At 36.3% G+C, this 27,095-nt stretch overlaps 1 protein-coding gene and 1 long non-coding RNA gene across 4 annotated transcripts in view; both read right to left on the bottom strand.

Moving 5' to 3' along the window:
- The window catches only part of LOC6585183 (pneumococcal serine-rich repeat protein), a 154,367-nt gene extending 153,217 nt beyond the window's left edge, over positions 1-1,150 (bottom strand). For all 3 annotated transcript variants that reach the window (XM_002010783.4, XM_044010641.1, XM_044010642.1), the window contains exon 1: positions 1,054-1,150. The gene's annotated coding sequence lies outside the window, so the exon portion shown is untranslated. The remainder of the gene's footprint in view (positions 1-1,053) is intronic.
- Positions 1,151-1,566: 416 nt separating this feature from the next.
- LOC116804542 lies at positions 1,567-26,461 on the bottom strand. The gene is made up of 2 exons (XR_004364532.2): positions 26,357-26,461; positions 1,567-1,914 (listed from the first exon to the last, which is right to left on the bottom strand). It is a non-coding gene; the product is annotated as an uncharacterized LOC116804542 (long non-coding RNA).
- Positions 26,462-27,095: the final 634 nt, after the last annotated feature.

Here is a 27,095-nt window from a genome sequence, read left to right as displayed (position 1 = left end):
TTAGCCAAAAGGCGAGTGTGTGTGTGTGTGTTAGTCTGTGTGTATGCGTTAATTGCAGCAGTCAAAAATTAACCAACACACATGCACACTCACACACACCCGCACACACACACACACGCAGTGTCAGCTGTTGCTCGAGTGCTTTTCGATTGACAAAGCCACTAACAGAAGATATAATTTAAAAAAATTAAAACTAAAATTAAAGTACAAAATTAAAATTAAAAATTAAAATTAAAAAAATAAGAATAAAAATAAAAATAAAAATAAAAAAAATAAATAAAAAATGCAAAAACAAATATTAAAAATTAAAATAAAAAAGTAAAAAGTAAAAATAAACAAATTTAAAATAAGAAAGTAAAACTAAAAACATAAATATATAAAAATATGAAAAACAAAAAAAAAATACTAAAGAAAATACTTCAGAATAATAATGAATGATAATTGTGATGAGCAATATCAAACATACTAATTGTAATAAAAAAAAAAATAATCTGACTAATGGGAATATTAATGAATGTGTTTATATTAAAAACATAAGCAATAATGATTATTTCTCTAACAATAATGAGAAAAAATTGTGCAAGGACCAAGATATAAAAAATAGTATACTCATTCATGGCCTAAACGCCTTAAAGAGATAGGATATGAATAATCAATAAAAGCTCAGAAGAACAAGTACAATCAGTACACCACAAAACACTATCAAAGTCAAGTGTATTCCATAATAACAGCAATAGATATGACCGATAAGAGAAGATAAAAAATTACTTTAGTAAATAATTAGCGAATAATTTTCAATGGCATTATTATCTACTGAGAAGGTATTATATAACAATACTTTTGTTATAATTTATACCATATGCCAAGTATTGTTGCTATACATTCCATTCAATATAATAATAAATAAAATACTATTACAATATGTGTCATAATATAATATATTATGGTCGAGGTATATCTCTATATCTCTATACTTAAATGATCATAGGAATTCTGCAGCATAAATTCAACATATATTTCCCTGAGTAATTGATGGGAATTTCCAGAACTTACCTTAAACTAAAACACTCGCCAGTCGGGCGTTACCCGTCCAGCAATCCATAAGTTTCAATTTTCAATTGATTTTGTTGTTGTTGTTCTTGGGCCGTTGTCGTTGTTGTAATTGTTGTTGCGTTTGCTCTTGTTGTTCTTGCTGCAGCTGTTGTTGTTGTTGTTGTTTAATGTCGCTTTTGGTTTGATTTCGTTTTAGCTTGATTTTTATTTTTCACTTTACTTTTCTTTTTTTTTTTTTTGGCTTTTTTTTGCACACCGAAAACTGTTGCGTAGCACGTTATACAACACTGTCCGAAAATGAATCGTTTTCGAAATGTTTTTTCCTCTTTTTTTTTGTGTTTTTGTTTTTTAATATTTTGTTTTTGGTTTATTTTTTGTTTTATTTGTGCCAAGTTTCGAGCTCGAAAGATTTGTTGCCCAAAGATTGTTCAATTTATGATCATTTTTTTAAAGTGCTTCTTCTTCTTCTTACTTGTCGATCGCTTGTCATATATATATATATATATATATATTTTTGCTTGTTTTTTTTTATTTATCGATAAAAATGTAATTGGTCCAGTTGGTTGCAAATATTTCGTCAAGTTTGCTTTTCAGAGAGAATGCATGTGTGTGTATGGATGGGTGTGTGTGTGTGTGTGGGTGTGTGTGAGAATGTTTGTTCTTTATTTTTATCAATAGCCGAAGAGCGCTGCCAGAGTTGTAGCGTGTGATACTTGTTGTTGCTGTTGTTGCTGCTGCTGCTGTTATCGATAAACGTATTACAACTGATTCGCCTATCGATTCGCCGAGATTTCGATTGTGATTTTCTTTAAGTTTTACACGCTTTCTTCTTCGTTGAAATTTAGAATTTTGAAGAATATGCTGAAAAGAAAAAGAAAGAGAGTTTATTAATTAGAATGGGAAAAGATTTCATCACTTTTACTAAATAATGAAATATATATTTATTCATATACATATGTATAGATAGAGGTTTTCTCTACCCAGTACTATTTTTCGATTTCCCCAATATCATATATCATATATATACTGTACTAAATACAAAACCAATATACTCGCTTCACTTCATTGAGTGGGCATACAAATTCACGATTCTCCTATAGAAATTACTTTAAAATTATCGAATTGTTTTTCCCCAAATTTGTTGAATATCTCAAATACGGTCACACTTTGTTTGAAAGCTCATTGGAGTCAAGAACTTGAAGAAAACAATAGCAAACTCTGGCAAAAGTACACAAACAACAAACAACAAGGCGGAAAAGCTTAAATGTAGGCTATGGCAAATGCCAGAGATAGTGTGTGAGAGAGAGAGAGAGAGACATAGAGTTTGTGAGTGAAAATGAAATGAGGTGGGTGGCTGGGTGGCTGGGTGGTTGGGTGGGTGGGCTGGCTAAAAAGTGCAGCCAACAATTTGACTGAAAACTTTCACTATTTTAATTACCTAGCGTAAATTTGTTATTGTACAACAACAAAAGCTTTGCCAATGCCATGGACTATTGTTGTTGTTTGTTTGTTTGTTGTTTGCTAGTTTGTTGTTGTTGTTGTTGTTGTTGCTGTCTGACGCTGTCTCAAAAAGTCTGGTAAATGTCTGCGGCTGCTTCAAGTGCCCTGCGATACAAGTGCAGCCAGACAGACACAGAGAGCGAGAGGGAGGGAGGCAGAGCGAGAGAGAGAGAGAGGGGGCAACACACATATAAAGCTTATGCATGAAAAGTTTTGCAGCATTTGTAGCTGTTGCTGTTGCTGTTGGTGTTGCTGTTGGTGCAACATGTGGCACGCTTAATTATGACGCTGAAAAGTCACAACGACAATGTCAACTGTTGAATTATGAGCTCACACACACACACAGACGCACAAACACACAAACACTCACACATGCACATGCATGCATGCATAAATAGTGCAAATTTTTGCCAACTTTTGTGCTGCATGACGTCATTTTGTCTTCAACTTCAGTTGTTCTCTTAACACTATATATATGTATATATATAAATGTAAATACATACATATACATATATACATATATATTTTAATCAGCTGGCAGCATCTCGTATCAACTTTATCAACATCATGAGTGCAACAAGCAACAGCAGCTAAAAAGTTGAGCTGGCATTGAAAAACTTTTACTTTGCCGCATAAGTAGGTTGTTCTGCCTCCCTCTCTCTCTCTCTCACTCTGGCACTATCTATCTCTTTCTCTCTCTCTCTGTGTCTGTCTGCGGCAAAAGTTCAAGTTCATGGCAAAGAGATTTCCTTTAAGCTAAATTATGCATAGCATTTAATTTATTCACAGCGAAAATTATTCAAACAGGAAGTGAATATTTGCATATAAACATAAATTTTTAATGGGTATTTCGAGCAGATTTGTCTACTGTATTCTTGGCTCTATAAATATAGGTACATAGATATACATACATATATATATAAATGATTTCAACGCTCGTTAACTAGATAATTGCATTAGGCGATATTGTTATTGCAATGAGTTGTGCTTAAGCAGAAACTCTATTAGCTTTAACTGGGACTTACAATGCGGTTTACAATGCGGCTAAGCAGCAGATTTACAACTCAAATGGCTTATGGACAATTGAATAAATGGATAATATTGTAGCAAAGAGTTGAGTGTCAATAATTTATAGCTAAAAGTTTTCTTAGTCATCTACTGGTTTATAATGTGGCTTACAATGGAGCTTATATGGTGGATTGGCCGCGTTTGAAGGCTAAAAACATACAGCATTAGGCTCGACTTACATAACTGTGTGGCGAATTGGCTTACAGTGTACATTACAGAGGGGCTTATAATGTGACTTACAATCAGGCATACAATGAGCTTTATAATGAGGCTCAGCAACTTAAGGAGTAAACACTGAAGATTTGTCATATAGCTGGTAAGCTTACAATGAGCTTTACCACTTTGGGGTTAGGCCTTCAGTCAGTAAGCTTTAAGATATATCACACTTGAATGACTTACAAATTGGTTTACAATGAGGCTTACAATGAGGATTCAGTGCCTCACGACAGGTCTACACATTGGATTGGAATATGCTCTATCATGAAGCTTAGCAACAGGTCTGCAATAGTGACAGCAGATCCTACTTAACTATGCGTGATTTTCGAATAGAAAACACGACTCTGCGAGAGAAAGAGAGGTCAGATAAGGCCACATTTAATAAAAAAGTAAAAGCAATAAAATAAGTTTAGTCACGAATTTAGCTGCAACATAAAAATGCGATTTCAACATGTCTGCGAAAAAGGAAGGGAAGAACACGTCTACAAAATTTTCAAGAAAAATATCTAGAAGCGGAGAAAGAAAAAAAAGCACATGCTGCTTAATCAATTTGAAAAGTTAGAGCAAAGCTGAAGACATTGTTAGCAGCATGTTAAGCCACTGTTAAGCAATGGCATGCCAAACTCTATCGCTGTAGAGAAACTCTGATAGCAAATGGAGAGGAATTTATGTTGTTAGCTAGTGTTAACAGCATGTTAAGGCACTGTTAAGCAATGGCATGCCAAACTCTGTCATTGTAGAGAAACACTGATTGCAAATGGAGAAGAATTTATGTTGTTAGCTAGTGTTAACAGCATGTTAAGGCACTGTTAGGCCATGGAATGTCAAACTCTGTCACTGTAGAGAAACACTGATTGCAAATGGAGAGGAATTTATGTTGTTAGCTAGTGTTAACAGCATGTTAAGCCACTGTTAAGCAATGGCATGCCAAACTCTATCGCTGTAGAAAAACTCTGATAGCAAATGGAGAGAAATTTATGTTATTAGTTAGTGTTAAAAGCATGTTAAGGCACTGTTAAGCAATGGCATGCCAAACTCTGTCACTGTAGAGAAACTTATGCTGTTAGCTCATGTTAACGGCATGTTAAAGCACTGTTAAGTAATAGCATGCCAGGCTCAGACACTGTAGAGAAACTCAGAGTGCAAATGGCGAGGAACTTATGCTGTTAGCTCATGTTAACAGCATATTAAGGCACTCTGTCGCTGTAGAGAAACTCTGATTGCAAATGGAAAAGTATTTGTATTGCAGAGACAGTTAATAAAAGCTTGCCACAGTCCGAGGCGCAACGAATGGCGCACCAGAGGCCAGCCAGGCTAAATGCCAGTTAGGCAGACGGACGGGTAGGGGGCAGGGCGAACAGACAGAGGGGCAGCAAGGGAAGAGGTAGAGCGGGAGCTAAACCAATGCCAGACAGTCAAGACAAGTGCAATGAGGGAGTTGTGTGTGAAGTGGAGTGAAGGGGGGCGGGGTCGCAGACAAAGGTTGTTTGGTAAATACCAAACACGGCGCACAGAATATGTCTATGACTAGACGCTGTCTGTTGTGGCACCTTACAATAAGCGAAGCGACCCCTCTCGCTCTCTCTCCCTCTCTTTTTCTCTCTCTCTCTGTCGGTCTCTCTCTTTCCACCTGCCACACAGCGTGGAAGGCGACTCAGACGAAGGCTCAAACCCGCGACAACGACGACAGCCTGATGACTAGCTGCTTAAAATGTCTGCACAGCTGTTTGATGTCTGTGTGAGTGTGAGTGTGAGTGTGTGTTGCATCAACAGTTGAAGTTGCAGCCATTGCACACACACACACACACATACACACAGCTAAAGAATGGCATCGACATATTTTTTAATGCTAGCAGACAGACGACCCCTCCGACACAAGTCGCAGGTGAAATGTTGCAACTTGAAATGGGGCAGCAACGTCTCTGCATGCACACATACAAATTTGTTTTTATATTCTTGACAATGCGACGGTCGTCTTGCGTTTTAATTTCGTTTTCTTTTTGTACACACACACATACACTCTCATTTATTATTATTTTTATCTTGTTTCTGCTTATCGATTGTGTCGCTCCCTGCCCAGTTATGATAAGCAGCTAAAGTGGTTGGCAAGGACATTCAGTTAGTTTTACTTTCGGCCTCTACCTCTTGCACATTTTCGTGTTGTGGCATGCGTGACAGTTGCTGCTGTTGTTGCTGCCGTTGCTGTTGCCTTTGCTGTTGCTGTTGCTGTTGCTACTGTTGACAATAAATTTATGCAATTATCATGAACAACATCATCTGCATTCAATTGGGTTGCACAACTTTTAGCAGCAACTGTGCATGGAAGGCGATCGTTATGTACGCATACATATATCAACATTCTATATACAATACTGTCATTGCTGCTTCTTCTGCGTCTGCTTCTGCTTCTTCTTCTTCTTCTTCTTCTACTTCATTTTCAAGAGAAACAACAAGAGAAACTGCCTGTCTTGGCGTTTATTAGAAACTGCGGAATTTCTCAGTCGAGCGTTGACGGCTGTGCGACAAATTCGTTGAATTTATGAAATTTTAGAAGTCTGCCTGAAAATGCAGAGAAATAAAAAATAAAACAAAAAAAAATAAAACAAAAAAAAAAATGCAGTTTGCGAAGCTCGAGTAACAGGGCACATGTCACGGAATTGCAGTTTGCATATGAGATAGCTGCCAAGCACACACACACACACACACACAGAGAGACAGAGACACACACACAAGCACATCTAGCGTCAGTTGATTTAATGACATAAGCCAAAGAAATATTTGTATATATCTGAGATATATGTGGTATATATATACTCATATGTAACTATATGTCGCGTCAACTATCTGAGCAATCATAGCAAATTAATTTGCTTGCATAAATCCTTTAAGTATGCCACAACTTTAAACCAAAAATAGCATAGCATAGCATGAACTCAAGGAACTACATATATTATAAATATTAATAATACATAAATGAAATGCATGAATATATAAATATAGGAAACTAAAAATTGAAAATATAATAAAATAAGTTGTTTGAAAAAAATATATATATAAATAGAAGAAATAAATATTTGAAGAATAATGTTGTCTTAAAAAATTAAACATACGAATTTTTTGCTTATCAAAATAAAAATATAAATTAATAAAATATTTGTATTATTTTTATTAATTTTGCTTATTTTATTTATTTATTTTTATTATTTTTTATTATAAATTTATTTTATATATTTTTTTATAAATTTTCTTTTTAAAGCCATTTTTTTTTTTTTTAAATACGTTTGTTTTATTAAAAATAAAACAGGTAAAATAAAGATTATAATAATATATATAATGTAATAATATAATAAAAAGAAATAGTAGTAATTAGATTTAAAAAAATTAAGTTATAATATTTTATATTTAATGAAAATCTAAAATATTTAAAAATTTTATATTCAAGTTTTTTTTTTTATATATATATTCATATTTTTTTTTAGTATTTAGTATTTATTTATGTCATATTTAGACAAGTGAAAATTTAAAAAAAAAATTAATTTAAACTATATAATAAATATTTGAAGTCATAAAATAATTCCATGCACTCTAAAATATTCATTAAAAAAATTAAAAAATAATAAATAAAAAAAATTAAAAATAAAATAAATAAAAAAAATTAAAAATAAAATAAATAAAAATAAAAATATTCATTTATAATATAAAAATATTCAAATGAAAATACATATGTATGTATTATAAAAATACTGCATAATATATATACATATTTTACTTTTTTAAAGATACTATCTATTGATGTTGAGTTGGTTTATCTAGCTGCACTTAGCATATCTAGCAACTGTAGCAACAGTGTTGCACAACTGTCCACAGTTGTGGCACATGGGCAGTGTTGCACATACCACCACATACTTGGCCGCACAGTGACAATATTTGTTTATAGTTAATTAATAATAAGACCGCCCCGAATTGCTGACATTGCGCGGGCATTTCGATTGGGTCTCTGCTCCCTAGCTGAAGGCCTGAGCTCTGGACTTGACGAGACTCGAGACTCGGTCGACTTCGTTTCAAATTCTTTCGTCGCTGACGTTGACTTTTGAGAGAGCGACGACAACAATGTTGCCAGCTCATTGTTGTTGTCGTTGCTTCTTCTTCTCCGGCTTCTTCTAGTTGCAGTTCTTGTTGTTTTCGCATTACTTTTAATATTGTCGTTTATTTTTGTACTTTTATTTATTTATTTTGGTTTTTTTTTCTTCTTCTTTTTTTTGAAATATTTTCTGCCTATGTGTTCTTCCAGGAATTCCGTCACTGATACGCTCTACAGCAACAACATTTGTTGCATTTTTTCACAACGTCATTTCTGGAAAATAAAATGCAAGCGGGCAGGGCAAGGGCAGCATATCAAAAAAAAATTATTGTTTGTTGTACAATAATTTATGCAAATATTGCAGACGCGCAGTAAATAAAAAAAAAAAATGAAAAAAAAAAGAAAATAAAGTGAGCCCGCCAAAGGGGGAAACCGAATGCAAGGAACCAGCCAGCAACTGCCTCTGTCTGTCCGTCTGTCTGTCCGTCCCTCTGTCTCTTGCCCAGTGACCAAATCGAGCAGTTTCTTCTACACACACACACACATACGCAGGCAATCGACTGCTGACAGTCGAACTGGCATTTGTCATAAAAGTATTCATAAAGTCAACTACAACATTGTTTTCCAACACTGGCAGGCAAGTGCTTGGCTTAGATAGCGCGATAAGCTGTATGTGGAACAACATTGTTTTTGTACATTATCCAGGGGCGTTCTAAAGCCATTTGCCGTTAAATACAACAATGTTTACCAACACTGTTGCTCTGTGTAGCTCTATGTAGCACTGGATAAGGTGCAAATTAAAAGTTTGTTTCTAGCTGAGAGCTTAGTCTTTAGTTTACTAACAGATATGTCGACTGAATAGCTAATTGAATAGTTTACCAACACTGTTAAATTAAGTATTAGCATTTGCGAGGCTTTGATTGTCTGAGTTACTTGGCTTACATTCTAGATGAAGATGAATAGATAGACTAAGATTTTTCAGAACATATTGGGATAGTAATATTTGATTGGTTTTCCAACACTGCATTTCAGTATGAGCTCTATAAAAATCCATATAAATGATGTGCAGATCTTTAGCTAAACAGCATCTTGCGCCGATGACCTGCATTGAACCCCAAGTGAAGGAAGCTAAGCCTTTGATGGCATATTGCGTAGGCTCTTAACAGGGCGCCACTTGGGGCATTGTCACTTGTCAATTGAAAGAGTGTGTGTGTGCTGATGTGTGTGTGTGTGTGTGTGCGTTTGATGCCGCCTACTTCTTTCGCACAAACACTTGAGCACGCATTTGGCGGCATCGTCAGCTGCCACTTGGGCGTGTTTTTTTTTTTTTTTTGCTTTCTTTCAAAATGCAATCGATATGTGGCACACACGCATCCACACACACACACACACACACACAGAGAGAGGGGGAGAAATTAAGGGAGAGAGAGAGAGAGAGTGAGGGAGTGGGTCGCCTCAAATAATTAATAATAATTTATGTCGCAAACTTTGTCGCAGGCACTGCAATTAGAAAGCCACGTCGAGGCGCGCCCATTCGAGCCAAGGGCCTACACTATATGCACATATCTGTATGTACATATATATAGATGCATGTATATGTTTGGGGAATAGCATGGCACGAGGAGAACAGAAAAGCGAGGCCCTACAAAATTATGCATAAACGCATTTTAGTGCGCCAACAAGTAGGCAATGCCCAGCGCAAAGAGACAGAGGCGTGCGGGCGGTGCGGGGCGTAGGGGCGTTGCACAGTGGGACGAGGCATTTAAAGTATAGTCGCATGCTGTTGTTGTTGTTCTTGTTGTTGTATTTTCTCTCTTTTGCTTTTGTTGCATTGCGTTTCATTTCTTTTTCTTCTTTTTTTTTTTTGTATTTTGTTGAAGTGCACTCGAAAACGCACTTCTCGCTCGACCCACGAGAGAGAGAGGGGGGGGCACAGCGCGAGAGCGAGAGAGAGAAAGGAAAGGAAACTTAGATGCACGCAAAGCGCCTTTGATCCTGGCGTCGCAGTCGACGTCGCTGCCGGCAACTAGCTCACGCAATTTGCAAAAAAGCAACAACAACAAAAAAGAAATTATGAAAAAAAAAATCCAGAATGAGAAAGAAATTGAAGAGTTGTTGCTGACGCTGACAAGAACAACTACAACAGCGACAACAGCGACAAGCGACAAACGACAAGCGACAGCAACAACAAAAGCAACAGCAACAACATTGCCTGTTGACAAAGCCAACAAACAACAATAAACTTCAAGAAAAGCACCCAAGGGAGCTGGAGCAGAGCGAGCGAGCGAGAGGGCAGAGGGAGAGGGAGAGAGAGATATAGAGTGTGTGTGCGGTGGGGCGGATTGGCGAGGGTAGGCAGAGAGATAATGAAAGGTCGTCGATGTGCGTCGTTGCAGTCCGTGCAGTGGATGCTGACTTCAGAGTCCTCTGCTCTGGCAAGTGTGTGTGTGTGTGTGTGTGTGTGTGCAACCTGCAACTGTGTCTGCCACGAGTCGCAGCTAATCAAGTGTTAAAGCAGCTCTGCGCTACGTCACCTGCTACAGCGGCATCAAAACTCTCTCACTCTCTCTCTCTCTCTCTCTCTCAATCTCTCTCTCTCTTTCCCTAGAGTGGATTAAAAAGCTCAAGCAGCTTATGCTGAAAAAAACTATTAAAGTTCAATAGTTATCTAGGTAATGTATAGGGCTGTCCTATTGCATATTCGACGGAACCATCTGGCAACCCTAACATACGCCGTACAGGCTCAAGGCCATTTGAGGAATATCATATTCAATAAATTTACTCGAAACATATGAAATGATGATGATTATTATTATTAAAGTCGTTTTTCTTTGATAAAAAAAAAAAAAAAAAATGGATGCTTCGCATATGGGCAACCTTATAGGGTTGCCAGATGGGTTCGTTGAATATGGACAGTCCTATACATACAGTGATGAACTAAATTATAGGCAAAGCATATATATGATAGACTTTATAACAATTTTATAATAAAACAAAAAAATAACTAAAATTATTAAAATTAAATGAAAAATAAACTATATCTAAATTAGGTCAAGTATCTGCTGCGAGCATAGCTGGACAAATACTTTAAAAATAAATTAAATTAAATTAAATTAAATTAAATTAAATAAAATTCATTCTCAATTAGGCGAAGGCTTCTCAAGCTCAGCTATTTCGACTTCTCTCAGGCTTTGATCGCTGCCTTGGCGCCATGCCAACGCCCCCTCCAACTTTTCCCCTTACAGTCAAATTACATATTTGCTACCCCCTCTCTCTCTCTCTTACCCCCCTCCAGCCTACGCACATCATGTTTGTTTCGCTTTGGAGCATTCGCGCTCTGTGTGGCTGCTGCACTTGCAGCCTGTGACATTTGTTAGACTTTGACTCTTTTGTTCTGTTGAAAAGCCGCGTTGCACGCACAAGCTGCATTCAGCTGCTCATCAGCTTCACGTTGCTGTTGTAGTTGTTGTTGTTGTTGTTGTTTTGGCGCACTGCCGCCTGTCAAAGTCGATTTGTCTTGACTGTCAGCAGCAGCAGCAGCAGCAGCAGCAGCAGCAACCGCCGCCGCGCTGCCGCCGCTGGCCTGATAAGCTGCGTAGCCTTTGACAGCGACAGAGCTTTCATTTCTAATTGAGCTCGCAGCTAAAGAAAACAACAGCAAACACGCAGACAGACAGACAGAGAGACAGAGAGAGAGAGTGAGAGAGAGAGTGAGAGTTTGTGTGTGTGTGAGGGAGACAGACAATGGACAGCAGATGCAACGCGCGGATCGCGGCTCGCGACAAGTGCAGCAACTGCGCCCCAAAAAAAAAAAAAAAAAAGCCGAAAATATAAAAAAGGACATGCAGGACATCAGTATGTGTGTGTGTGTGTGTGTGTGTGTGTGTGTGTGTGTGTGTGTGTGTGCTTATGACTGGGGTCCAGCATTAAAGGTGGCCATTACCTTTTGTCCAGGGCCAGCATTAAAAGCGAGCAACAGCCGCAGCCGCAGCCGTTTGCTGTCCTGCGCCAGGGCTAATAAACTCAGCTCAAAATGCGGCCGGAAGTGCGTGCAACAGCGGCAAATAAATGTCCCAAAAGCAACAACAACTACAACAACATCAAGCAGCAGCAAAAGCCCAAAAACAAAACAAAAAAAAAAAAACTGCCGCCGGCGCTGCTGATGAGCCGCGAGCCTTGACAAGTGGCATTTGGGTCGTTGTTGTTGTTGTTGGTCGTCAACACGCGTTCCACTTCACAACGCACACACACACACAAATGCGGATGCAATTGCAACGAGCGTCGCCAACCCCAAAAATTCAAAAAACAGCAAAAAAAAAAACTTTAAAAACAGCAAAAACAAAAATAAGAAGAAGAATTGCCAAAAATTACCGAAAAATACAGGCACACACACGTGCACACACACACACACTCACACGCATATACTATATGTGTGGCAACTGTGCAAGGGAGTCCTGCTAGTTCTGGTCAGAGGGGAGTCCTGCCAGCGCCCGTACCGCGACCGCCTCATTGTCGGTTATCCTGTCGCGGCTCGTGTTTAACCCTTTACAATTTTGTTTTTTCTTCTTAATTTTCGTTTTGTTTTATTTTGTTTTGTTTTTTAGCAATATTCCGGTATACGGAATGTGTTACAAACAGGCCACGTCACACGGCGTCTCTATAGAGAACGAGAGGGGCGAGAGAGTGGGAGAGCGAGAGGAAGAGTGAGCCTTACCCCAAACCAAGCTCAGCTCAACTCATATATATTATATAAAGGGGTATCAGCGCCAGACAGACTCTGTTCTTTTTATGCACATGCATAAATATATAAATATTGAAATGCATATACATATATACTATATTTATCTTTAAATTTGATATTATATCGTATTTTTGGCTTAAAGAAATTAAAATTTTAGTATAAGTATAAGTATAAGTATAAGTATAAGTATAAGTATAAGTATAAGTATAAGTATAAGTAAAGTATAAGTATAAAGTATAAGTATAAGTATAAGTATAATAAGTATAAGTATAAGTATAAAGTATAAGTATAAGTATAAGTATAAGTATAAGTATATAGTATAAGTATAAGTATAAGTATAAGTATAAATAAAGTATAAGTATAAGTATAAGTATAAGTATAAGTATAAGTATAAGTATAAGTATAATAAGTATAAACATAAGTATAAGTATAAGTATAAGTATAAGTATAAGTATAAGTATAAGTATAAGTATAAGTATAAGTATAAGTATAAGTATAAGTATAAGTATAAGTATAAGTATAAGTATAAGTATAAGTATAAGTATAAGTATAAGTATAAGTATAAGTATAAGTATAATAAATATAAGTATATAAGTATAAAGTATAAGTATAAGTATAAGTATAAGTATAATTATAAGTATAAGTATAAGTATAAGTATAAGTATAAGTATAAGTATAAGTATAAGTATAAGTATAAGTATAAGTATAAGTATAAGTATAAGTATAAGTATAAGTATAAGTATAAGTATAAGTATAAGTATAAGTATAAGTATAAGTATAAGTTCGAGTGAAAGTTTTATGCACCTCAAATCTTTTCACATCAATTACAGAATATTGCAAATTCGTTGCATGTCAGCTGGAAGCTTTAGCCTCTGCCTCGGCCTCTTCTTCTTCTTCTTCTTCTTCTTCATTATATTTGTGTCCAGTTTTGCTTTTCTTACGACTTTGCACATGTTTTGGTTCCACTTGGCGTGCTAAGCTCAAGAATGCCAAAAACTTGCATTTGCTTTTGCAGATATACTCACCGAAATAGAGCCACTACCCCCCGCCGCCCTCCCCTGGCCATCCCAGCGCACCGCCCGCCCTAAACCTAACCCTACCATTGATACACATATGGATATTTGTATGTGTGTAGAGACTCTAGGGGAGTGTGTGTGTGTGTGTGTGTAGTTGGGGGAAACCTAATAAAAATGCATGGAGTACACGAATTTATGCACATACATACATATATATTTATATATATATATATGTTTATATATATATATATATATATATATATATATATGTAAAGTTCTCTACATATGCCGTGTGGCAGGAGGCAGCTTAACCAAGTTACCGCAAAAATTGCGACGAGGGTTCCTGCGAACAAAGCGGCAAAGCCAAAGGGCGGGCGGTAGGGGCCCGGACAGACAGCCAGGCAGGTCGGTCGGTCGGTCGGTCGGTCGGTCGGGAAGCGCTGCAGCAATGCATTGCCAAAAAAAAAAAAAACATGAGAAGCGAAGCGAAGTATGCGAAAAAAAAGAAGGAAGCGAAAAATAAACGAACTTTTGCACACGAAAAATTGGGACAAAACAAAAGTTTCAACGGGTCGAATGGTGTTGATATTCTCATGCTGCACCCCACAGCCCGCCCGCCCCCTGCTCCTGGTACTGGCCATGCTGCTGCCCCTGCCCCTACCCCTGCTACTGCTGCCGCTGCTGCTGCTGGTGGTTAAAATATGCTGCGCGCCGGCGTTTCCCGCGTGGAATTTTAAAGCCACTCATCAGCGTTGCATTTGCCGCTTTCTTTGTTTTCTTCTTCTTCTTTTTTGGTACTCGGCTTTTTTTTCTTTTTGGTTTTGCGTTTTTTTTTGTTTTTTTTTGGCTGTCGGCATCTTCGTTTTATTTTATTTTATGCAATATAATTCGTCGCCTTGCCCCTGTCCCGACTCCTGCTGCACTCTGTTTGCCTGCCTGCCTTCCACTTGAGTCCCGCGCCACATTCTTCTTCTTCTTCTGCCGTTTCTTTCACTGTTTTTCGACTGTTTTTGGCAATAAGCTTTTGCCAATGCCGCAGGGTTGTATTTGCATTAGCGTTTCGTTCTAGCAAGGGGCACATTATTTATTTTTTGGTTTTTTTTTTTTACCCATTTCTCTTCTGGTTTTTTTTTTTTTTTTTTTTGACTTGTTACTTGCTTTTACCCTCATTTGCTGAGTTTCACTTCTCCAAGCTGTGAAGCGTTGCAACGAGCTGCATACACACACGCAACTGAGTGGGCGTGGCAGGTGATGGGGGGAGGAGGGTGGGAGGGTTGTGCTGCTGACTGAATGTAGCCAAATCTGTGGGGGTTTACGGACTTAGCTGCGCGAGCTTTAAAGAGCAACCGTAAAAAATCAGTTGCCAAACTAGCCGAAAACAGCTAAAAACAAAAAAAATTGAAAAAAGCCAAAAAGCAATCAAAGATCTAAAGCGATAAAGAGCTTTTACTATGCTTGTTGTTTTCCGTTTGTTGTTGCAGTTTATGTGAAAGACTTTTCCCTAAATTTAAGAGTGAATAATGAGCGAATGTGAAATACCCATCAATATAAGCAAATATATCGATTTATCTATATCTATGCATACACATATAAAATGTATGCAGAATTCGTAGAAATCTTTGAATTTTATTATTGAAATATTAAAAATATAAAAATAAAAATGTATGGAGTTAGTAGAAAGTTTTCAATATTATTCTTTAAATATTAAAAAAAAATAAAATAAAATAAAAATATATTAAGAATTAGTAGAAATCTTTTAATGTTATTATTGAAATATAAAAAATATGAAAATAAAATTGTCTGAAGAGTTAGTAGAAATCGTTCAATATTATTATTAAAATACATTAAAAAAAAACAAAAAATTAAAATTAAAATAAAAAAAATTGTAATTTTATATAATATTGAATATTACTTAAAAATTTGACAAATAAAAAAAAATATATATATTAATATTTTCATTAAATTTTGTTTGTTGTTCTGGCTTAAAACTTGTTATTTAGAATTAATTCTTGTAACAATAAAAATAAAAGAATTAATTAATTAACAATTTTATTATGTACTCAATATTCCAACAATTAATTAAGTGGGCTTACATAAATTAATTTTTTTTTTTAAATTGTTAAAATGCATTAATAAAATCTTCAAATCATATATATTTCTCCTCTTGATAAATTGTTTTTATTATATTAAATTCAATTACATACATAAACTATGTATTTATATATATTTTCTTACTGCTAATGTCACTTTATTTATTTAGCCAGGCTTAACTTTTCCTGTTCCTTATCAATTCCTTTGAAAATAACTTTTCAATAAAACTTGCTATCTTAGTTTTTATTTTATTTTATTTATTTATTTTTATTTTTTTCAAATGAATACTTTTAAATAGTTTAAGTCGCTTCAACATTTCTTTGCCATTTGTTCGCGCACCTGACGATCTTCGCGCAACTGTTGCTGCCTCCTGCTGCTGCTGGTGTTGCTGCTGCTGGTGTTGTTGTTGTTGTTGCTGTCATTGTTATAGCCTGACATATTTGTCACTCTGCCTGTTGTCGTTACCATTGTCATTTTGCATTATTGTTAGCCATTACCCCCGCTACCACTTAGCTGCCCGCCTCCTGCCCTGCCCCTGCCTCTGCCGCTATCACCACAACAGACGCTGGGCCCACGAGCAACTCCTACTCATCCAGAGTGTGGCCCATTGTGGCAGGCAGCAACTATTGTTACCACGCTTACAACAGCAGCAGCAGCAGCAGCAACAGCAGCAGCAGCAGCATTGCAACATGTTGGCCCGCTTGGCTGCCCGCCGCACTTGCAAGTTGCAACGCCCAGCGTCGTGTGCCTGTGCGTGTCTCCGACTGTCTAGGCACAGTATCTATAAGTCTGTCTATCTGTCTCTCTGTCGCTCCGTCTGTCTGTCTGTCTGGCCTGTCTTTCTTGGCTGCCTCAGTCAGATAGCACTCTGATATTACTTCATATTTTGGCCAAATTGCAAGCTACACGCACACACACACAGACACACACATATATATGTATATACAGATATATATATATGTATATATCTGTATATAGCTAGCGATCGCTGCAAGTTTTTAACTGGCGGCCGCGTGTGCGCAACCCTCGTTGCCACATGCTGCGAGGCAGGGGAGCGCGCGGTGCACAGGGCTTACCCTATTAAGCCCCTATAAAAGCCCTAAGCAGCAACCCCAGTCGCGTCCAAAAGCAACGAGCCATTGCCTACACACAAATACACACACACACACACACACACACACACACACACACACACACACACACACATATATAAATATATCAAGTATATATAAATGTTTGTGCATCTCTTGGCCAGGGTCTGGGCCTGGGCTTGTGCTTGGGTCTGGGCTTGGGTTTGGGCTTGTTTTGCGCCCTCTCGCAATTTTTCTGCATTTCGTTGGCAAAAATTCATTTTATACACCTGACCCTGTCGCCATCGTAGCCGCTGTTTGTTTTCGTTGATTATCTTTGGCGTATTTAGAGCGTAAAGCGTAGTCAGACAACAAAACAGACAGAGAACTGAAACAAAAACCAACAACAACAGCAACAACAACAACAGCAACACAATGATAATGATGGAACGCAGGACGCGACAAGGACCCCGCTGCCTCGCCCTCACTAGCCCTCCCTCTCTCTCACTCTCTTTCTCTCTCTCTCTCTCTCTCTCTCTCGCTATCTGTCTGTGACTATCTGCCACTGCATATCTCCCTCTCTCTGGTTGCCCAAAATTAAAAGTGAAATTGCAATTTATATTTTCGACAAATTCCCATTGCCACCTGCACCGAAAATACTACAACAACAACAACAACAACAACAAAAAGCAGCCCAAAATTAATGGCATGTAAATAGAATCGAACCGGTTTTAGTTAATTGAACTTTGACAAGCTCAACTCAACTCGGATAACGATGGGGCTGTTAATATTACTTGAGAACTGTATCGACCTCTATAAGTCAGACGGCAAACTAAGAGAGTTGCTTAGCTTGCAAGTTACTTGGGTTCGGAGGGGATTGCAGTTCTGTTGGCTAAGAGGAACTGCTTGAATAGAGAGCTAATGATGTTTAGTAAACCGTGTACTGCATTTCAAAATTAGCAATTCAATTCAGATCCTGAGATCCTGAGATACTAGCATTAACAAACGAGACTTGTAATGGTAGTCTATAGGATAAAAATTTATTGTATGGTAAATAAAACAGACTGAAAAGTCTGTATAAAAACCTTCAACGATATAACTTATAAAGATCATTAGATATAAATATATAATTAGCTAAAGATTACAAGATTGTTAGATTAGAGAAGACTTAATGATAATAATTGCTCAATTCTTCTATGGGAAGTTAAAGTTAAAGGCAATTCTTGGATTACAAAATAAAATATATACAAGCTCTTAATTCGTCTATAAGAAAGTCGATTCCAATGCCAATCTAAAGGCAATTCTTAGAATACGAAATGGAAGATATACAAGCTCTTAGATATTAGTATTAATTCAATACTAAACCAAAGGCAATTCATGACAATCAAAGATATAAGGATTATCATATACTATAGTAATTAGTATATAAGAAAGTCATCAAATACTAAACTGAAGGCAATTCTTGCAGTACGAAGTAAATGTTTTTGGAATTCGTAGGCACACTAACTAATACGTCTATGAGAAACTGAAGGAAATTCATGGCATACAAATGAAATATCAGAAATTGGTCATAATATAGTAAAAACTATAACACCTAAGATGTGTATAAAACATAACTGAGATTTTCTGTCTTAAAACTTGGCAAAGTATCTCAATAAAAAATCTAAGGTTCGATTGAGCACAAAGATCCCAAGACATAGTTCCAAATCACCGGAAAAAATTTCTACAAAATGCATTAAATAAAAACCAACAAAGAAGCAGCAAAGTTGAACATTTGATTGATGATATAGAAAATAGAAATACATATAATATTTTATCAATTAAGAATACAAGCTGAACACATATTAGATGACTTAATTATGTGTGGTAAGTGATATGAAGTTCGTTTGTGAAAATTGAAATACATTTTGAGTTCAGTTCGATTTCGGTTTTAATTGAATGCGAAATAAAAGCTGAAATTGATGAGCAGCAAGGTGCATGCCACAGCCACAAACAGAGACAGAGACAGAGATAGAGACAGAGACAGAGACAGAGCCGAGTTGCATAATCAAAGATTAAACTGGGAGCAGATGTGCAGCGCGCACAGCAACTGAAGGGCAGCTTGGCCCTCGCTTGAAACCTGAAACTGCAAATGGGGCAAAACGGAATGCAGGAAAAAGCAACAACAACAGCAACAACAACAACAGCAACAACAAAGCGCAACGATATGAAAAGGGAGCAACATTTGCAGCATCCACAAGAATTGTGCAGCACGCTTCAATTTCAATGCTGCCTCCACATGTGCCACAGCGCACATTCACAGCGTCCGCCCTACACGCCCCTCTCCCTCGCTCTCTCCCGCTCTCGCTATCTCACTGGCATTCTCAGCGCATTGCGGTAGCATTGATTTAATCATCATCAATTATATGCAGCAGCAAGTTAATATAATAAAAGTCTACGTCTCTGCCACACGCTGCTTGCCCCGCCGGCCTCTGCCCCTGCACCTGCCCTTGCACCAGCTCCTGCAACGGCCCCTGCCATGCGCTTGGCGCTTAAATGCAATTAACATAATGACAAGCAACACTTGTGCGCATGCGCATTTCACTTGCCAACTTACATCTCCCCCCCTCTCCCTCTCCCTCTCTATCTCTATCTCTGTCTTTCTCTTCCTCTATCTTGTGTTAGCTGCTTGGCAGCTAAAGGCGCTTGGTGGGTCGCTGTCAATAGTGCAGATAATTATATCATAATTGATCTGTCTCTGTGTATATGTGTGTGTGTGTGTGTGTGTGTGTGTCTGTGTGTGTGTGCCGTGAAAACCGGTAGCAACTGCATCTGCATTTGCAACTGCAACTGCAACTGCTGCAACTCATAAACTTGACACTTGTCGCTTCGCTTTTGCTGCTGTTCACTGATCAGAGAGGATCATGATCATGATCATGATCATGATCATGCTCAGCTGCTCCATGGCTCTCATATATCACTCTGCTATCTCGCTCTCCCTATATACCTCATCTCTCCAAGGCGTGGGCGCTTTGAAGCAATTGAAATCCTGAATTATGAACTGAGAATGGGGCACGTGCCACATTTGCTTTTGCCGCACATTAACCGACAGTTGAGCCTGTAGCTCAGCAGTGCTGAGCAAAGGTATGCACGACTAGCAATTACCCTAAGTAGCACGAGGAAGCTAAAAACTGAACACACTCTACATACTCTAAAGGATTCTTCATGCCATATGCTTCATCTTAAGCTCTAGCTGCTAAAATAGAAGCTATGCTCACATAACTCACAACGCCATTTGGATATCGATAAAAGTTATCGATAATTGTAGTATAATTCAATCTAAGCTACATTTTATATAGACTATAGCTAATCAATCGAGTCAAATACGTCAAAGCTCTGAAGATCAAGCAGCTCAAGCGAAGTACAGTTCGACCAGGCTACAACGATTCAGCTCATTGAGCCTGAGCTAGCATTATTATTATATATGTGTATGTACGCCGCTCTAATTTCCATTTTGAATGAGTTCTGCTTGGAGCAAAAATATCAATTCCAATACCAAAATATTATGCAGTATTTAAATATTAATAAAACATATATATACTCTAAAGATACATAAACATATTATACAAATTAAATATGTATACTTAAGCCTGCACACGCCAAATTGTAGCTTTGTAACTCCTATAGATCATGAATTCCTTGAGGTAAACAACGAATATTTGAAATTAATTAAAATATCAGTAATTAAATACTAAATAAATACTCAAAAGTATTTACATTTATTAAAAATTGAGGTTTTATAGACTTAAGCCTACGCATGCCAAATTGTAGCTTTGTAACGCCCATAGATCATGAGTTCCTTGAGTTAAGCGACGAATATTTGAGATTAACTAAAAATATGTAAGTTTATTTCCAAGCAACCTAAGCAAACTTTAATTATTATAAATACTCTAGCTTCATCTACAAGCTATACTGAATTTCCCCATAAGATATTACGAAATAGAGTTTTTGTCTTATATATATGTACATACATATATACCCAAAATATAAACAATAATTATGACAATTTTTTCCTGAAATGCGTACAGTTACGCACAGTGAAAACTAAGTGCTTGACAGTCCAACGAATTGTCAGGCAACAAAATAGGGGAATAGCATCAATGTGCAAATGGAAGGAAACATAGAAAACACACAAACACACACACACACACACAACAAAAACAAAAAGTGAAAAGAGAAACTTAAAAAAAAAATGAAATGCAAAATATAAAAGTAAATTCTGCACATTTTATATATATAGATATATATTTGAAACCCTTTTTGGTTAGCTGCGGGCGCACTGCACACACACACACACACACATACAGAGAGAGAAATAAGCCAAAAAGCAAAAGCCAAAAAGAAAGTCCAGGCAGCGGCGGCGGCGGGACTACCCCTAACGACAGCGTCTGATTAATTGAAGTGCGAGTTGCGAAAATGAGAAGAAGCAGAGCAAATAAAATAAAATTCACGAAAAAAAATACAAATACAAATACAAATAAAAAGGAAGAAGCAGAGAGAAAAAGAAACGCCGCCAAATTACGTTGACTGCCTGCCCCACGCAGCGGCTGCCGCATGCCGCATGCCGCCTGCCACATGCCACATGCCCCGATTCTAGATGCCCCACGCTGACTCCGTCCGTTTCGAGTTCGAGCTCGAGCCCGACTTTGAGTTGGAGTTGGAGTTGGAGTTGGAGTTTAACGTGATCCTGGCGCAGTCGCCGCTTGCACTTATTTTGTCAAATGCAAATATAGACGCTAGGCTAAGAGTATATATAAATATATATATAAATGTAATATATATATATATGTGTGTGTGTGTATAGTCCGATAAAGTATGCGTATGTGTGTGCGTTTTTTCTGATGCCAGACAGAAAAAGGAAGGCAAATGGCCAACAGTGAATCTAAAAATTGTTTAATTCGCCTCTGTATATTGAGTATGTGTGCGTGTGTGTGTGCGTGTGTGTATGTGTGTGTTATTTTATATCCTTTGCTCCATGCGGCGTATGCGTAATATGTCTATGTAGTTTTATTTGACTGTCTGGATTATATTGATTTGGCCAGAGTTCGAAGCGAACATTCGCCCGCATACGTGCCAAATGCAATCAAAGTATATTTCTATACATATACATATATATATATATATATCCATCAAGAGATATACACATATATATCCTAACTACCTAAATAGCCATACCTGTCTGCTATTCATCTATCTAAATGACTGGGAAGTAAATAGTTTGGCTCTGGCATTTTATCTTTTCAGTAGAATAACTGAGTAGAACGTATTTTGCTCTTCAATGCTATCGATGCAGTTCTCATCTGCCCATTGGGCCCATTGAATATTGAGTTGAAAACTTTCATCATTCTATTCGATTCATCATATCATATTCCTATCAATTGCCGGGAGAAAAAGTTTTTAAGAGAATCTGCGACTGACGTCGATTCTTAAACGTTTTACTGGCTGGCCAAATAATCTACATAGTAACCTACCTATACCTTATAAGCGACTGCCATTTATAATGTATTTTTTTACCTGTTCTCTTTTGTATTCAGCTTCTTAAACGTTTTACTGGCTACCAAATATTACATACATAAATAATGTAATCTAATATGTATAGTTAATAGGCTAGATTAAGCATAGATCCTTAGTTCCCTGAATTACTATGTTTGTATTTTCGCAAATGTTTTACTGGCAGCAAAGTAACTTCATTTATGTATGATCACAGCTCAAATCAGTTCTACTTTTATATCTCTAACTCTCTTTCTCTGTATGTACAATAAATACATCTCTTTCTTTCTCTCTCTTCTGTTCCGAGCCTTTCTTTCTATCTCTCTTCTTTTCTTTGGCATTCGTAAAGACTTCATCGGCAGCAAAGTAATTCCATCTATTATCACAGTTAAAGTCAGCTCCGTCTCCCTCTCTCTGTCTCTCTTTCTCTCTCTCTCTCTCTCTTTCTCTATCTTATTCTCTCACTTACTCTCTGTGCTGTCTTACTCTCTCCCCCTTGATCTCTCTCTCTCTCTCGCTCTCTCTTTCCACTTTTTGTAGTTTCATAAACGTTTCACTGGCTGTCTTCATAAATTATTCGCCAAGTGCAAAGCGCGCAGCCTCTGGCATTGCGTTGCTCGTCAATCGTCAACGTTTTACTGGCAATTCAAATGCGACTAATCAACAAATTTATGTTTATTCATGAAGCAGTTGATTAATGAGAATGATTAATATTAAGCCAGCGCTAAAGGTAGACCAGCAGCTGGAGGCGGAGCTGCAAGTGAAGCCGGTGCTGGGGCATTAAATACGTGTACTCATTAGGCACATAAGTGCTCTGGCTCTGGCACAGCTTGAATTGCGTGTCAGAGGCATAGAGCCATGTGTATGAATACCTGTATACCTCTACCAGTACCAGTACCCCTCCATGTATGTATGGCTGATCAGCCCAGTGGCCAGGTAGATGCCCAGGTAGGTGCCCAGGCATTTAGCTTAATACAAAGTTGCGCCCTTTCCAATACGAGCGAAGCATTTGCACTTCAACTGCAGTTGCTCATTAGCAAGAAATTATTTCATAACCATTCACAATTATGCGAATATTCAATGAAGTTTTCGACTTTTCTATGTTGCACTCGAAGCCAAAAAAAAAAAAAACAATAATAATCCGACTCGAGCGTTGCGCATGCGCCGCAAACAAAACAAAAAACACGCACCAAAAAAAAAAAAAAAAAAAGACGCGAAAAACTTTGGAGCCAAAGGGAAGACGAGATAAACCGACTCAATTCCAGTTCCACTTTCAGTCCCACAAACCAAGGCTCCAACAGCGACTCCAACTCGCACTCCAGCTCCAGCTCCAACGACGACTGCGACTGCGTGCGTGGGCGTTTATAAATATTTATAATTGCAATGCGATTTTTCAATAAACTTGCAACAAAATTGCAAGCGGCATTTGGTGTGAAAAGTTTTGTGTGTGCCGAGTTCGAACTCGAATGCGAGTTGCGAATGCGAATGCGAATTCGAATGCAAAATACACAATCATTAGCTGAAGCAACAAATCGAGAAACTGCGAATCAGTGAAAAAAAAGTAAAAGAAAACAAACGCACAGCTAGCGGAGCTATAGGACTAAATAAGTCTGGGGTAGCTTTATGCCTTTGGAATGCGTGAAATTAAAACACTGTTATAAAAGAGTAGAGCTAACCACATATCAAACTGAGAGTGAAATGCTCATTTTAGTAAGAGAAAAAAAAAGAAGAGCACTATATAAATATACATATAGGAATGAGTGGAGATGAAACATTATTATAAAAGACCAAATCTACTCATATAACAAACTGAAACTGAAATAATTATTACAAGAGTTAAAAAATGAAACTGGAGCTATATACAAATATTCTATTAGGAATGAGTGGAAATGAAACACTATTATAAGAGAACAGAGTTACTCACATATCAAATAGAGAGTGATATGCCCATTTTGGTAAGAGTAAAAAAAGTAAAGCTACTATATATGTAGACATTGTTTTTGGAATGATTGGAAATGGAACAGCAGAATCCGAACAAGGAATAAAAAATATAAACCATTTTTAATGAAATGCAAAAAATAATGGCGATAACTAACATATAATTCAAGGGAATGAGTGGATATGAAACAACAGTGGGAAATGAAGCGACAATAAGAATTATTTCTCCGAGAAATAAATTAAGTATTTTGTTTAAATTTTTTAGGGATATACATATTATGACGAAGCTACTTATATATAATAATAATAAGAATAGTATATAGAATTTAGTCCACATAGAATATACTACAATATATTTTAATAATATAATATATATTAATATAATAATATATAGTATATACTATAAATCATTAATCTGAACAAAAAAGAATATTTCAAATATATGAACTCTGAACTTTAGCTCACTTTAAACAGTTGAAGAATTTATATGGGATGTATGACTTATAGAGCTATCTAATATATGTATATTATTTATAGCTTAAATGGCTTCGTTTTGTCTATTTTATTGAAACGTTGGCAAAATATTTGCATGAAAAAAAAAAAATGTGGTACGATTCTCAAATTTTGATTCACTTCCCATTTTGGTTGATTGAAGTATTGACAATATTGATAACATGCAGCCGGATGTGAGCTGTGAATGTGCTGACTAAAATCATATAATAAAATACCACATTAGCAAAAAGAAAAAAATTTATAATAAGGAAGAAGAAGAATGCAAGAAAGAAATGAAAAGTGAATAACAGCTAAATAGTCAAGCGAATGAGGAACTGCAGATTGACCGATTGACTGACTGACTGCCCGATTGACTAAGCTCGCCTTCCGGCGTCGATTCGACGAGTTAGCAAAAAATATTAAAAAGAAAACGAAATGTAAAGAAAAGCGAAATGAAAAGCACAAATAGAAGTAAAAAGTTGTAATAAAATTATTGAAAAAAAAAAAAAGAAGAAATGGAAATTGCAATTCCGGCGCCAGAAGCAAATCAAGGTTTGCTCCATAAAAAAAGCAAAAATTATTTGACAGCAAAAGTGAAATGAAACTAAGTCTTGAATATCTCAAATTCATTTCCATGCAGATTCTTAAATATTTATTAATTTTGTTTAAATATTCTTGCAAGGCTTTTCCATTAGATTTTTGTTGCAATTTTGTTTTCATTCTTTGATATATTTATTAAAATAGAAATTTTGCAAGTTACTCAAGGAATTATATGTACTTATATAATTAACATTAGGGTATAATATAATATAATATAATATATTATAAGCTAATATAATATAATATGCGGAACGCTTGTAACTGGAGGCTTGGCAGTATATACACTCTTGATCAGGGTAACGAACTGAGTGGGTTTAGCTTTGTACGCTTGTCTGTCTGTTCGTATGCTTGAACGCGGCAATCTCAGAAGATATAAAAGCTAGAGACTTGAAATCTTTTTGGTAAGTCAGTATATAACACGCATAGATCGAGCTAGTTTCCGAAAATCTATAAATTTATTATGTATTAAATGTATATGTAATGGATTGAAAACCCCTATTAAAAATCAGTATTAAAATTATATGTCTCATATTCTCAAAGATAGAGCTCCCAAATTTTAGAATATAAATTTATATGTATTTTTATAAAATCTTGTACTCTTTTTTTTTAATTTATATTATTAGTTGCTCTTGTAGTCGTGCAGTCTCGACTAGAATTTTCTATATATTATATTATTTTAGACACTATAAATATCAAATATGTATCAAGCAAATATCTTACACTATATATACATATCTATGTATTTTCATATGCCTATCTACATTAAAAAATCAACTAAAATTTGACTTCCAGCAAATACATATATTTTTATATTAAATATTATTAAAACTTATTTTTCTCTAACTCAAATTTAACATTTATTACATCATTTATAATTTCAAAAACTTGTTTTTAAATTCAATTATTTGTATATATTTATTGAATATAATTTATATTTATATTATTGTTCATTTCCACTTACCATAAACGCCAAACACTGCAGTTTAATACTTTGTTGTTGTTGTTGTTGTTGGGTTTGTTGTTGCTGCTGCTGTTGTTGTTGTTATTGTTGTTGTTGTTGTTTCACTTGCCGCCTGCTAAATTTGCATTTGTTTCATATGTTTTGTTGACAAATTTCGTTTTGCTTCTTTTCAAATGAGTTCGAAAGTGAAATTTTTGTTATTTGCAAAAACCAAAACAAAATTTTTGTTCATATTTGTTTATATAAATTTTGTAATTGTTTTTTTTTTTTCAGTTAGTTTTTTTTCTTTTCTCGAAAAATTCAAATTTTGAATTTGATTTTTTTTTTTTTTTTTTTTTAAAAACAAAAAATTTGTTAACCAAATTGTTGCAATTTTTTGTTTATTTCCTTTTTGAAGGGGGGAATTGGCGCGACTTTTATAGCATTTTAGTTGTTAGTTGTGGGCGGTAGGCGTGGCATATGTTGCAAGTTGCAATAAAAAAAACCAAAAAAAAAAAGAAGTTGAAAAGTATATGGAAAATCCAAATTAGACATGAAAATTGTCGCAAGTTGGGCCCGAAATGTTGCAGTTGTTGCAATTGTTGCTTGACTTTTCACACACACACACGCAGGCGTTGAATTGCATTTGTTTGTTGTTGATGTTGCAGCAAAAGTTGCTGTTGTTGTTTTGGTTGTTTTGGTTGCTGTTGTTGTAGTTGTAGCTGTTGTTGTTGTTGTTGTTGTTGTTGTTGCATTGCAG

This window comes from Drosophila mojavensis, unplaced genomic scaffold, assembly GCF_018153725.1.
Source record: "Drosophila mojavensis isolate 15081-1352.22 unplaced genomic scaffold, ASM1815372v1 contig_136, whole genome shotgun sequence".
In the NCBI taxonomy this organism is placed as follows: Eukaryota; Metazoa; Arthropoda; class Insecta; order Diptera; family Drosophilidae; genus Drosophila; species Drosophila mojavensis.
The sequence above is the reverse complement of the archived record's forward strand: the minus strand, read 5'-3'. Positions and strand labels throughout refer to the sequence as shown.